The 10896-nt window shown below is 53.1% G+C and overlaps 1 protein-coding gene across 1 annotated transcript in view; it reads right to left on the bottom strand.

Annotated features, from left to right (window-relative positions):
• DENND2A (DENN domain containing 2A) overlaps positions 1–2821 on the bottom strand; it is a 105852-nt gene extending 103031 nt beyond the window's left edge. The window contains exon 1 of the mRNA XM_029922620.1: positions 2736–2821. The gene's annotated coding sequence lies outside the window, so the exon portion shown is untranslated. The remainder of the gene's footprint in view (positions 1–2735) is intronic.
• Between the last annotated feature and the right edge of the window lie 8075 nt (positions 2822–10896).

The raw sequence follows: 10896 nt of genomic DNA, 5'->3' as shown, positions 1-10896 counted from the left end.
CGCGAGTGCGGGGCGGGCTCGGCCGGCTGCCGCGTCCTCCCGGCCGGGCCGCGCGCCCCGCCGCCCCCCGCGCGCCGCCGCTCAGTGAGCTCATCCGCAGCTGGCGGGCGCCCGGCCCGTTGCCACGGCAACGCCTCTCCCAGGGCCGAGCCGACTCGAGCGGCTCCCGTAAACAGGACCTTCTGCCGGACTCTTCCCTTCGCCTTTTTTTGGGGGCGGTGGGGTGGGGTAGGGCGACGGCGGCTTAACCCTTTCTTCGCTGGAGACCGAGCGGCCCGGTGTTCGCCGTCTCCGCCAGGCCCGGAGCTATTGGCGCGCGGCGCGCGGCGGCGGTCGGGACCCTGAGACACAGGCACGGAAGCGGCGGCGACACTCCCGCCCCCCCCCCCGCCCGGTTCGCTCCAGTCGCCTTACGCGTTTTGGGGGCACCTACTATGGGTCTGGCGCGGCGCTGGGGTCCGGGACGCCCCCAGGCAACGAGTCGGCCGCTTCTCTTGGCCCTTGCAGCTTTCAGTCTGGCTGGGGCACCGACCTGCAGGACGTAGGCAATAAAAGACGGGGGCGGGGGGACAGGGGGCGAGTGGGGCACAAGGGTTCCCAAGCCGGGCGGCGAGGGGAGTCGGGAAAAGCTTCCCAGAGGAGACAAGACTTTATAGTGTCCACTGCCCCCACTCACGTAGGACAGTCGAGGAACACAGATCGCATGAGTTAGGACTGCCAAAGCAGAAGTACACGCGAAAATGCTGGGGGCTTCTCGTGCTGAGGACAATGGGGCGCCACTGAAGGTTTTTGAGCGGAGGAGTTCCCTGATGAAAGGGAGATGGAGCTGACAGTGGTGATTTATGGGGAAGGGGGGAGACTCCAGGCGAATCTCTGTACTAGAGGAAAGTCACTCATGTCTTTAGCTCAGGGGCCCCTAGAAGGAAGGGAGGGGTGGAAGAGAGATAGAGGCCTAGCCTATAAATCCACAAAAGCGGTGTGCAGGAGAGAGAAAAAAGAAACTATTGCAGAACCTGGGGAACATTAGATGCTGTCTAGGCAGTCCTTACAGACTGGGGCCCAAGATTCGAAGGACTGATTTAGATATCAAAGTCACAGAGCGTCCGGGGTGGCTCTGTGGATTGAGCATGGGAGTCTTGATTTTGGCTCAGGTCATGATGCCAGGGTCATGGGATCAAGCCACACGTGGGGATCCTCGCTGAGTGGGGTGCCTGCTTAACATTCTTTATCCCTCTGCCCTCCCCCCCATCTCAAAAAAAAAGTCACAGAAAAAAAGCTCTGTCTCCTTAGTTCAGGGTGTTGCTCCTTCTAAGATCTTTGAAGCTTTTCTAGAGCTTGCTAAAGCTCCCTAAACTCCATCATGCTGTGCCCACTTCAAGTAAGCACAATAAACTTTCAGAATACAAATTTGCAGGTACAAGCATTTTTTAAAAATATAAGCATTTAAATTGTTTTGTTTGCTGAAGCATCATTTAATATGTGTTTACTTTATTCTGAGAAAGAGGGAGAGGGGTGGAAGGGGAGAGGGGTGCACTGAGAGCGCGCGGGAGTCTTAATCAGGTTCCACGCTCTGCTCGGAGCTCCAAGCAGGGCTGGATCCCACGACCCTGGGATCATGACCTGAACCAAAATGAAGAGTCAGGCACTCAACTAATTGAGCCACCAGGTGACTCACTACCTTCTCACTTTTTTTTTTTTTAACATTTATTTATTTTTGAGAGACAACGTGAACAGGGGAGGGGCAGAGAGAGAAAGATACACAGAATGTGAAACAGGCTCCAAGCTAGCTGTCAGCACAGAGCCTAATGCGGGGCTCGAGCCCACAAACCGTGAGATCATGACCTGAGTTGGAGTTAGACCCTCAACCGACTGAGCCACCCAGGCGCCCCACCTTTTCACTTTCTAAAAACAGTTCTAGGACTTGGCTTCAGCATTCATTACTCCCCGGCGTTCTGGGTTATCACGGGGCGAAGTGGGGAAAATGGCCCTGGCAGCTGGCTGTCTCCCCCAACCCAACGCACAGCACAGGCTGATCACCTTCGATTCCATGGCTTCCAAATTGCCAGTCACATGTCAGGTGGACAAACCAAGAGGAGGCTGGCTGGGGAACTCCTTGGTGGGGCCGACACTCCATCTGCTCCCTCATCTTTGAGTTCCAGACACTATCTCGTTTTAGAACAAGGCCCTGCCTCAGTTCCCTGGGGTACTCTGTTGAGGCGAGCCTGTGTTTTGCAAGTTTGCATCACTGCTGCCCGTTAGAGCCCCCAACCCCAAGGCTGCTACAGTCTCTGGGCCATCCAATCAATGGCTCCGGCGCCAGGGCAGGGCTCCGCCTCTCCCCTCTGGCCCCGCCTCTCCTGTGTGGCCCCGCCCCTGTCAGCTCTCTGAAGCTTTCCCTGCTGACGCTGGGTTCGTCCCAAGTCCTGGCTCTCCAGCTCCAGAGGTCAGGGTAGCCATCCACGGCAGGGGCTGTGCACAGGCGCCCGGAACACCCTCTCCGTGGTCCCTCTCCTCCCCGTTCCTGACACATGACTGCTCCAACAGCGCCCCCAGCCCTCCTTGTCTGTCCTCAGCTTCTCTCCACTTGGAAAATGAGATCTAGGGTAGGATACTGCCTGGCCTCAAGGCGGGGAAAGGTATGGATGGGAGGAGGGAGACAGAGTTGATTTTTTTTTTATCTTGAGTACTGCTGTTTCCACCTAGAACAACATGGAGCACTGCAGAACCTCCCTTACCTTTTCCTTCTCTTCCTTCAGCATCCTGCTGAGGAGCATGGGCTCAGGAGCAGTGTAAGGTGGAAATAACAATGGGTATAACCCACTTCATCCTGTTGGGAGGGATTAAAAACAGATTAGCAAGTAAATGGTGGCACTCTCGGTTACCTGTTGTTTTTGTTTTGCAGGAGCACAAAGGAGTTCAGAGTTCAGCAGAGGAGAGCAGGCTATTTTCTCCTCTCATATCCGAGTTGAGCTTCCCCTAACCTCTTCTAGGTCAAGGGGTCCAGGGCCTTCTGGGCCACAGCACTGAGCCTGCTTCCTCTCAGCTATAAACCAAATGGAGTATCCAAGGCCAGAAGAAGGGTAGCCTGATGAAGATGGGGGGAAGGCCTGAAAAGAAGCCTTTGAACAACTCCTCTTTCCCAAATTGTTTGATTTCCATTTAAATTCCTTTTTTAATAAAGTTTATTTATTTTGAGAGAATGCGTGTGCACGAGCCAGTGGGGGAGCGGCAGAGAGACAGAGAGAGAGAGAGATAGAGAGAGCTAAGCAGGCTCCACACTGTCAGCACAGAACCCATGGGGCTGGAACCCATGAACCCTGAGATCATGACCCAAACCTAAATCAAGAGTCGGACCCTTAGCCAACTGAGCCACCCACATGTCCCAGCTTAAATTCCATCCGGTGCTAAACATTTACTGAGCACCTTTGAGAACAGTCCTGCTGAGTAATCCTCCCCACACTCCTGGGTAGTTCAGTATCATCCCTGACATCTTATGGACTGGAAAACTGAGTTCCAAGAGGTTACGTGTCTTACTTGAGGTCACACTGGCCCGGGCCTGTCTGGCTCAAGCCACGTTCTCTGTTCTGCCAGCTTGTCTGAGAGCAGTGATTCTGCCCAGTGCCAGCCACTCTGGGCAGGGGGTGCTGGATCTCGAGCAGTCTGCGTCCTGGTTACGCTCCCCCTCAGGAAGGCACAGGCAGCGCAGCCTCTCTGACACCCCTCCTTAGGAACCACGGCCCCCCTGCCTGCATCACTGGGATCCATGCCGTCTCAGCCCGTCTCACTGTCCCCTGTGTGCCAGGGCAGAGTTGAAAGGTAGACACGCAGCAGGCAATAGAGGAGAGGTTTGGTTGTTACTACTGAATGCTTATTTACTTATTTATTTCGAGTGGGGGGTAGAGAGAGAACCCCAACTCCGAGTGTGGAGCCTGACTTGGGGTTCAGTCTCACGACCATGAGATTATGACCTGAGCTGAAATCAAGAATCAGATGCTTCACCGACTAAGCCGTCCAGGTACCCCTGGTTGTTATCCAGGTACCCCTGGTTGTTATTATTTTATCCAGAAAGCTGATTGGGGGAGAGGAATCACTCATTTATTTTTTAAACAATGTTTATTTATTATTATTTTTATTTATTATTTTTGAGAGAGAGACACACACACAGGGCTCAAGGAGGGGAGAGGTGCAGAGAGAGAGAGGGAGACACAGAATCGGAAGCAGGCTCCAGGCTCTGAGCAGTCAGCACAGAGCCCGACACGGGGCTCGAACTCATGAACTGAGAGATTATGACTCGAGCTGAAGTCAGACACTTAACTGATTGAGCTACCCAGGCGCCCCAGGAATCACTTATGCTTAAGTCTTAACATCTGGATCAGGTAGAGCAAGGAAGGAACTTACTTCAGGGGCAGGGAAAAATCCACAGCCTCACCTTGTCATGGCCTTGGCAAAGATCCTCCCCAGCCCTCCAGTGGCTAACTGGAGCCCACTAGCAGCAGGGGCTCTTTTACTCCATATGTGCCCCTTCCCTTCTCGTTCCCATTCTCCCCTGCCAACAGACAGCTGGACGCGAGTTCTTTCCTATTGGCCACAACCCCCATGCGCCTCCCTCTGGGGAAACAAAGCCAAGCCAACCGTCCACCCAAACCTCAAACCCAGGCTTGGTTTGTTCTTGGTCCCCATCAAATGCCATCCAGGAGGAGGGTGGGAGGGGCAGCAGAGGCCACCCAGGGGAAGCAGTGAGCGGGGGGGCCCCCACTGAAGGCTCCGGGCTCCTTTGTCCTCTCCTGGCTGGGAAGGGCCCGTCTTCCACGGAGATGGCTTTTCCCCCCTCTCTTCCTCTCTCAGGGAGCCTCCTGGCTCTGGTACTGGCACGGGAAGGTGGGCAGTTGTGGCGGGCCATTCGGGGGCGCTGTGGAGTAATCGGCATTTGTCATCACAGACCCGCTGACATTTGTCAGGGTACCGGTGGAAATCTCAAAGAATCACTGAATTGGCAACTAACACAATAACATAATTTTTGCCCAAGAACCATCTATTGCATTTCTATGCCCTTAGCTGTGGAGGGTCATTCCCCGCCCCCCGAAAGAATTAAGGCATTCATAACTTACAAGAATTAGCGTGTTTAGGACGGAAAGCAGAGAACAAAGTCATGGACATTCCGAAGCACCCACCGTTAGGCAGTTTCAGATGTTCAGCCTGCGATCTGAATACCCTCTACTCTTACATTCTTCTTTTTTTTTTTTTTAATGTTTTTTATTTATTTTTGAGAGACAGAGAGCATGAGCAGGGGAGGGTCAGAGACAGAGGGAGACACGGAATCAGAAGCAAGCTTCAGGCTCTGAGCCAGCTGTCAGCACAGAGCCCGAAGTGGGGCTTGAACCCACAAACTGTGAGATCATGACGCGATCTGAAGCCGGATGCCTAACCGACTGAGCCACCCAAGAGCCCCGACTCTTACATTCTTTTCCTGTTGGGAGACCCAGTTGAACTTTAAGGAAGAGAACAAGAGTGTGGTGATTTACAGTCTCTTATTTGAAGTCACAGATTTATTTGTCAGAACAGTTCTAGCTCTTCCTGTTCGCTGTGATTCCAGAACATGCTAGGTTAGTTGGCCCAGCTCTGGACCGTGCTGAGGATACAAGGCTCCCATCTTGCTTCTCAGAGTTCCCTTTGACCTACTTCCTGGCCAGCAAGACAATCTCCTCAAACCTGAGTGTGGAAGCAAGAATTCTCCAAACATTTCTGTCACACAACGTTAGGAGCTGGGTGCCTCACCCATGGACGCAAAACCCGTCAGCCGGCTCCCCCCTTGCTAACATTTGCCCAGGGCCTGATCTCAGCCCTTAGACCTCCAAGCCACTGCAAATCACTGCGCTGCCTCTCACGGGCCACACCTCGCTCGAAGGAACAGGTTTCTGGGAGGCCCTGATATTTTTTTAAAAAATGCTTTAAAAATTTATTTATTAAAAAGTTTTTTAATGTTTATTCATTTTTGCGAGCAAGACACAGAGCATGAGCAGGGGAGGGGCAGAGAGAGAGAGGGAGGCACAGAATCTGAAGCAGGCTCCAAGCTCTGAGCTGTCAGCACAGAGCCTGATGTGGGGCTTGAACTCACCAGCTGAGCTGTGGGATCATGACTTGAGCCGAAGTCGGATGCTTTCCTGACTGAGCCACGCAGGCAACCCTAAAATTTATTTTTGAGAAAGGAAGAGAGAGAGCATGAGCTGAGGAGAGGCAGAGTGAGAGGGACGGAGGATCTGAAGTGGGATCTACACTGACAGCAGTGAGCCCTCTGGGGGGCTGAACTCACAAACTGAGATCATGACCTGAGTTGAAGGACGCTCAACTGACTGAGCCACCCAGGGGCTCCTTATATTTATTTATTTTGAGAGAGAGAGTGAGTGAGCGAGCGAGAGAGAGAGAGAATCCCAAGTAGGCTCCACGCTCCATGCCAACCTTGATGTGGAGCTTAACCTTATGACTGTGACACTATGACCTGAGCCAAGAATTGGTCACTCAACTGACTGAGCCCTAATATCTGATCTACTTCCTATATCTCTCAGATCAACTTAGAGTAAAATAGAAAATATTGTCTAAAGGCAAGCCAGGTGACACCTGACTACCCTAGATGCCAGTGAGACCCTGGGCACGGCACCTCCCTCTCGGGGTCTCAGCTGTCTGGGGCGATCAGGCCACCTGGTCCCCAGGCCCTACCCGGCTCGCCCCTTCTCACAGGCAGAGAAAGCACAAGCAGCTGCCAGTTCTGTTCTTCCTTCCTTCCCCCGTGGGGCCGAGTGTGCGCCAGGTGATGGTAAGGCTCTGCGGAGATCACCGAGGAGGGAGATGCTAATATCAGCCTCTTTTACCAATGCAGAAACCGTCAGAAAGAGGAAGGTGCCTTGGCCGAGACCTCTGCAAATGAGGCCGGAGCCCGGAAGCACCCAGCAGTCTGACTCAGGACAGGCCAGGCGGCTCTGCCCTAGGACCACTAGCGGGGCTCCTGGCGTCGGTGCCCGGCTTGAGAGCAGAGACGTGGCAGGCCCGGGGCATCAGAGCTGCGCATGTGCGGGCCCGGCAGAGCAGAGCAGGGAGGGGCCTCGAAGGTGGGCATGGCCACGCCCCTGGCTGAGCAGGCCGCCTGGCATTGGCATGAGAGTGGCACCTGGCCTGGGTAGTGCCGGGGCAACTGCAGGGGGCCAGAGAGTGGGGCCCGGAGGAGGACGACGCCTCTGACAAGCCCACGATGGAGAAGGAAAGGAGAGAGCAAGGCGGCCAAGGGGCCGCGCGACGAAGGGCCCGTACGGTCTTCGTCACAAGCGGAGAAAGGAGGTGGGTGAGCCCGCCTGCCGCAGCCTCGTCCCTTGCTGGCCTTTTCCAGTGTTGTTTCTGGTATTTTCTACTCTACAGGCTCGAGGCGTAGATGTGTATGTGGGTGGCCCAGGGCCAGCGTTTTCAGGCCAGGGTCCAGTTCTCCCCGGCGCCAACCGCAGGCCAGGGTACCAAGCGGGACCTCGGGATGGGGTAGAGTCAGTCCTTCTCCAACTTTGTATTTCCTGACAAAGCCCTTGGCTTGGGAGGGGAGGGGAAGCAGGGGTCCTGATGAGGGGGGCAGGGGTGGGGCCTGGGAATCGCAGCTTTAGGAGCACCCCGGGTGTTTGCGGTGGAGGCGGCTGGTCCCCACCAGAGACACTGGTCCTGGGTCTGCTCGGGGCAGGACGGAGGAGGGGGGACCACAGCAGGCGGGCTCCGGGCTTTCCCTTCCCCAGTATCCCGTTCTTAAGAAAATGAGTATGTGTGCTGAGGGGGGAATGGCTAAAAGGGTCTCACGGAGCCCTGCTCTCCAAGGAGCGGAGCCCGGGGATTCTCACCTAGAGGCAGCTTCGCTCCCCAGGAAACATTTGGCAACTTTGAAGACATATTGTAAAGTCAGAATCGGGAAAGGGGGTTTTCCAGCATCAGGGGGGTGCCAGAGATGCCTAGACATCCTACAACGCACCACTACCTTCCCCTCCCCCTCGCCCACCCCTCCTCACACACAGCAAAGAACTATCCTGCCTCAAAAGTCAAATGTGCCCAGGCTGAGAACTCTGAGGCCAGTCAATCCTGCATCTGTATCTGCGTCCCCAGGGCTTTGAGCAGGTGCTTGCCCTGCGGCACATCTGCTCTGCCACAATGTTACCGGGGAGATGCTACAATCACAGTCATTTCGATCACGTGAAAACATAAGCACAGCCAGGTGGGCCTTTGCAATTCTCTCCACACCCGCCAGATTCTTCTCCGTCGTCGGGTCAGGGAACCCCGAAAAAGCTCGGGTTGCAAGTCCCGAGAGAATGGTGCCACCTAGTGGTGCTAGAGTTAACAGCATCTGCAAGAGCATCTCCAAGAACTTAGCTGTCAAGAAAATTTCTATGGAAAAAAAAAGGAGACCACCCTAATGAGAACAAATGTCATTTATTCAGAGCTTTATTTCTTAAACTAGTATTTTAAAAAGTTTTTTTAATGTTTATTTAATTTTGAGATAGACAGAGAGTGAACAGGGGAGGGGCAGAGAGAGAGAGAGAGAGAGAGAGAGAGAGGAGAGAGAGAGAGAGAGAGAGAGAGAGAGAGAGAGAGAGAGAGAGAGAGAGAGACACAGAATCCGAAGCAGGCTCCAGGCTCTGAGTTGTCAGCACAGAGCCCGACGCAGGGCTTGAACTCACAGACTGTGAGATCATGACCTGAGCCAAAGTCAGTCGCTTAACTGACTGAGCCACCCAGGTGCCCCTATTTAGAGCTTTCTAGAGCAAGGGGGTCAGCCACCATCACTTGCACGTGGCAGAGACTCAAATACAAGTGGAGACTCACATGCTAGTGGGGGCAGGTTATAGAGGAAAAAAAGGCTCCAAGTGTGCCCTAATTGGAGGTTGTCGGCACAGGGAAGCTGGGGGCCGGGGCATCTCCTGTGATCGGTTTGGAGAAGACATTTGGCTTTCTCTGGTTGGTACTGAGATGGGAGTTGGGGATGAAAATTAGAGAAGCTGGCCATCACTGACCAAGTCCTAACTGTCCAGGACCTATTACTGCAGGGGATGCAGGTCAGAGTTCTATTGTCATATATCTGGCCAATGTCTATTTGTTTAGTTTCTCTCTTTTTTTTTATTTAGAGAGAGAGAGAGAGAAAGAGCACAAGCATGCATTAGCACAAGCAGGTCAAGAACGAAATGAGGAGAGGGAGAAGGGGGGGAGAGTGTTATGCCCAATTTTGATATCGCCCCCAAAAAACCAGAAACCGCCAGGGAGGCCGAAGCACGCAGGCAAAAGCAAAGGGCTTTATTACGGGTTTAGGCTCGCCAGGGCCTAAACTCGGGCTCACAGACTTTACAAGCGTGGTGGATCCACGCTGAGAGCCCCGAACAAGGGCGGGGTAGGGCTTTTATGAGTTTGGGAAGGGGGAGTTACAGGAAATTGTGACATAGGTACAGTGATCCAATTATTATTACACAATATTATTGACAGCAGGTTTATCCAATTACAACATTTAGAGTGTTAACCAATCACAGAGTAGACCCAGGACCCAGGACCCTCACGTAGGGTGTAACTAGCCTTAGGCAATAACTGATTACCTATAGCTTCCATTTCTAGGCCCGCCCTTAGAAATGTTAAGGGTATTACAGGGTGGTCTCTCTTGCCTCAGGCAATGTGTAACCGCCTAATAGTTCTGGAGAGACTGACCTTTAGACCTAGTTTAGAGGGGAAACTTAAAGCCTGTCATGGCGTCTGTTAGGTTCAGACTCATGTTCTTACAAGAGAGAGAGAGAGAGAGAGAGAGAGAGAGAGAGAATCCCAAGCAGGGTTGGTGCTGTCAGCGCAGAGCCTGATGTGAGGCTTGAACCCACAAACCATGAGATAGATCATGACCTAAGCCAAAATCAAGAGCCAAATGCTTAACCGACTGAGCCACCCAGGTGCCCCTGTTTGTATATTTAGTCTCTTAATTCATTAATCATTCCAAATACATTCCTGCTGTTACTAATCCTGAAACAGAGGACATCAAATTGCCCATGTGAGAAGGAGCTTGACTGCAAATCAACATCTGCGATTTTTAAAGGCTGTCCTTACAGATTCTAATTTAGGGTTCCTATTTGATGTAACTGATTTTGCTGCCCATGTGCCTTAATATGGATAACATCATTCTCCCCAGTGACCTTCCATGGGCCCCAGGAATCCCTCAACTTTACCTGCTTGGGTGCCTATAGCTCCTTAAGAAGTTGTACCTTCACCACCACCGTCACCACCAACACCCCACCAATACCACCCCCACCTCCACCACTACCTCTACCGTCACCACCACCACCACCACCACCTCCGTTTCTCTCCCCCCTGCTGTCTAGAACCATATGACCTTCCTTTGGCTTTTCAAGGTTAAAGCAACCCCTCCCCTCTAATCCTCACACTCCACTCCTTCCTCTTGAGGACTTTATGTGTCTGAACACCGTCCGACGCCCAAGGCCTCCCTCGCTTCCTCTCTAAAGTAGTCGCCATGCTTTGGGTTCTCCGGATTCTTCGTTTCTCTCACGCTGTTGCCACACTTCGAAATTGCACATTATGTGTTCCCCTGTGGGGTCTCCTCATATGTGATCAGCTCGTAAAGGCAGGATGTGTGTCTCCAGGTCCCCGGGGCCTAGCATGATACCTAGTTCAGTACATATTATGAGCCTTGATAATATTGTTAGATTCTGCTTAAGAAATACGTATTGGGCTCAAAAAAGCATTAGTTAAACGAATACGCATGGTCTTTCAGGAGCCACTCCCCAATGGCCAAACACAGTCCCCCAATTCACGGCAGCCTGGTGCTCCGGGTCACCTCCCTCCCTGACCCATTCTGCTCAGCTGAACACTCAACCTGCGTGCAGACGG

The sequence above is a fragment of the Suricata suricatta genome, chromosome 2, assembly GCF_006229205.1.
Source record: "Suricata suricatta isolate VVHF042 chromosome 2, meerkat_22Aug2017_6uvM2_HiC, whole genome shotgun sequence".
Taxonomy (NCBI): domain Eukaryota; kingdom Metazoa; phylum Chordata; class Mammalia; order Carnivora; family Herpestidae; genus Suricata; species Suricata suricatta.
This window is presented reverse-complemented; position numbering and strand designations above follow the sequence as displayed.